Source organism: Bidens hawaiensis, unplaced genomic scaffold (assembly GCF_021521415.1).
Source record: "Bidens hawaiensis isolate Kalapana, Puna unplaced genomic scaffold, B.hawaiensis_p1.1 tig00037661_1, whole genome shotgun sequence".
NCBI lineage: Eukaryota > Viridiplantae > Streptophyta > Magnoliopsida > Asterales > Asteraceae > Bidens > Bidens hawaiensis.
Window position 1 is genome coordinate 144,234 of NW_027505496.1, and position 3,147 is coordinate 147,380.

Genomic DNA, 3,147 nt, shown 5'->3' on the forward strand with positions numbered 1-3,147 from the left:
AACCTTTAATTAGATGACTCATCCAGATAAAAATTAATTATTTTATATTAATACATATGCGAACATAAATAAACAAACATAAGTAAACAAGCATAAACGAACGTTCATGAACATAAATGAACTAACATAACATGTATTCATGTTCATTCGTTTAATTAAACGAACACAAATTTTTTGTTCGTGTTCGTGTTCGTTCCTTTAATAAATAAACGAATATAAACGAATTTCCTGCCGAACGGTTCACGAACAGTTTACCAAACGTTCGATTCGTTTACAAGCCAATGTATGGTGAATTGATGATTAACCCGTTCAACTCAAAGTGCACAACCAACAAAAAGAAGCCATGACTCCAATTTGTTGGCGGTAGTGTAATCTCCACACTCAAATCACCTTAAAACAATTATTGATTCCATGACTCCATCAAACACACAATCATTTGGTAAAGTTGTATTTAATTTTATCAAACCAAATCTCCTACCCGAAGCTCCAGACTGAAGCATTTGTGTTGTCGGTATACCCAACCAACCCAATGAAACTGAATGGCGAAGCCAATAACTATAGAACAAAATTGAAAATAATCCGAATCTATAACTCCTGATTATCATATATAAGAAACAAACTCTAGCTAAATAATATAGCCAAAAAAACCACAACACCCGTTCCTCATCTAACAAAACCTATCCGTAGTCGTACCATTCCCGGCAGGCGGTATCTCAAAATGCCACAACCTTCTCGTCCCGTCCTTCAAATACTTTCGACACAAAAACTCCTCCGCATACATCTTCTCCACCCTCCGATCAACATCGTGCAAGAATACATGCGTCACACCGGATCTTTTCCTCTTTCTCGCCATGACCGCAGCCGAATATATCGCACCCATCCTACCTGGCACCTCCGCATAATAACCTTTAGGCGCATCAATCATTATCATATCCCACTCCTTATCATACACCACACCCGGCAACCCTGTAAACGCTAACCTACACCGCGTGTTCCCTCTAACATACGCCTTACTCGCCCCACATGCCGGCTCAGCACGGTACGTGGTCATCAACTCGTTGGCTTGTTGAAGCTGCGTCCGGTACTTTACATGAACCGCTTTTAAACCCAGTGCGGTGTTTAAAACCGTTTGGATCCATTTGGGGTCTTCTTCGAGGAATAGGGTTAAGCCGTTGGGGTTAAAGGTGGCCCACATTAAGGAGTCGTGGCCGAGACCGAACACGAGGAAGTTGTAAGGGGAGATTGTTTTTAAGACATTGAAGGAGATGTTAATCTCGGATAAAGATTGTTGTGGGACGGTTTTTGAGGTGGCGTAGTGGAGGATTGCTTGGAGTTGGATTGGAATATTGACGGTTTTGGTTTGGAAGTTGTTTAAGGAATTAGTGCCGGTGCATACGAGGTTGTTGTTAATGTTGTTGTCGAGGAAGGAGAAGATGAGGAGGCCACATGCGATGAGGGCTAGGAGGGAGAATACGAGGGAGAGTTTGCGGTGAGGGAAGTGGTGGTTTAGGTTCATGTTTGGTTTGGTTTGGTTGGAATGGAAGACATGAACATGGGACGGGAATGGTTAAGGTTTATCTGGTTTTGAATGGTGTTGGGGATGGTGATGTGGCGTGTGTGGATTGGAGGATGGTGGTGAGTGACTAGAATGCCCCTAAATGGAAAATATCTTGGATGTTGTTGGAATGATGATATTATTTAATCTTTAAAGATATGGTGTGAAATGAATGATAGTTAGTGAATACCATTATTATTTCCAAAATTCAGAATATGTTTTCACTCACTATTACACATTACTTTTTTTTAACTGTTAATTTGAATCATTGATGGATTTAATTCTCCGAGTGCAGGAGAGTGGAGACTACCTCGGGAGGATACTGTAAATAAGAAAACCTTATGATTTAATCTGAAACTTTTTATATTTTAATACTAGGTTAGCCGTTATACATGGGTGAAAAATAAATAAACAAAATGCCTCACTATAAATAACATATTCAACCAACACAATTATTTGAATTAAGTTTTTTAACAAAAGGTTAAACATTTATATCGTCTACATATTAGAATATCATAGTTAAATTCGATTACATATCATAGTCATGCTTAATATTCATAACATAACATCTTTAAAGTCAATTAAATATGTTAATCGTATTTGAATTTCAAATAGATGTTTGAAATCATTAATTAGTCAAATTCCATATCTAAATATGGTATGAATATTAAAGTATCTTCATTTGAAATTTGAAATATAAATATTCAAATCATTAATTGTTTTGACTTTCTTTATTTAAAATATAAATATACTAGTTTTAGCAGTGTTTTAAAAACCGGTTCAAACCGGCCGGTTGAACCGGTTAAACCGGATTTCGCACACAAGCCGGTATTTTGAGTCCGGTATTTATGACCGGTTTGCTAGAACATCGTACCGGCGGTTTTTATCTAAAATACCGGTTTTAAGCCCGAGAAATTTTTGATATTTGCGGCTCATATTTTTCAAAAATACTTTTAACCCAATAATTAACATACAGACGTGTAAACTTTAGGACTATTTTTTTTAAAATTGATTGCTTTTGCATTGTTTTTTTAATATGGATTAACTTTTGGATTATTTTTTGTTATAAGAATCATTTAGTTTTGGGTTATTTTTGAATTGAAGTTACAGTTATAGGAAATTATAAGGTAAACTATTCAACCGGTTGAACTTCCCGTATAACCCGGTTCAACCGGTTGTACCATTTTTTAGCCTAATCCGGTACAAGTAAAATACCGGTTTTTAAAACATTGAGTTTTAGAACCCGGATAATACACGAGCATATCTAAATAATAAAAATACAAAATTTAAGGAATAAGTGTGAAAACATCATTTCTTCCATCTTCAGATGCCAGGCGTTCAATCTATGTCGCGTGCCATCCTCATGCTAGCTTTTTAGTCTGATCACCTGCGTGCATACTAAAAGTCAGCTACGCTGAGTGAGTTCTAGTTAATCAGGTAACTTACAATACATACACAAATACGTGCCTGAAGTTACGCATTACCTACTTAACCTGTTCATTATTCTTTCATAGTACAGATATGGTAGAGGGGCACATTCAATCCTTGCTTGTATATTTGTTTTCAGTTCTTCTCTTCGGCGCGGGGTAGAG

General features: G+C 36.8%; 1 pseudogene; it reads right to left on the reverse strand.

The window, feature by feature from the left end:
- Positions 1 to 657: 657 nt before the first annotated feature.
- On the reverse strand, positions 658 to 1,679 carry LOC143613516 (arabinogalactan O-methyltransferase 1 pseudogene; annotated as a pseudogene).
- Between the last annotated feature and the right edge of the window lie 1,468 nt (positions 1,680 to 3,147).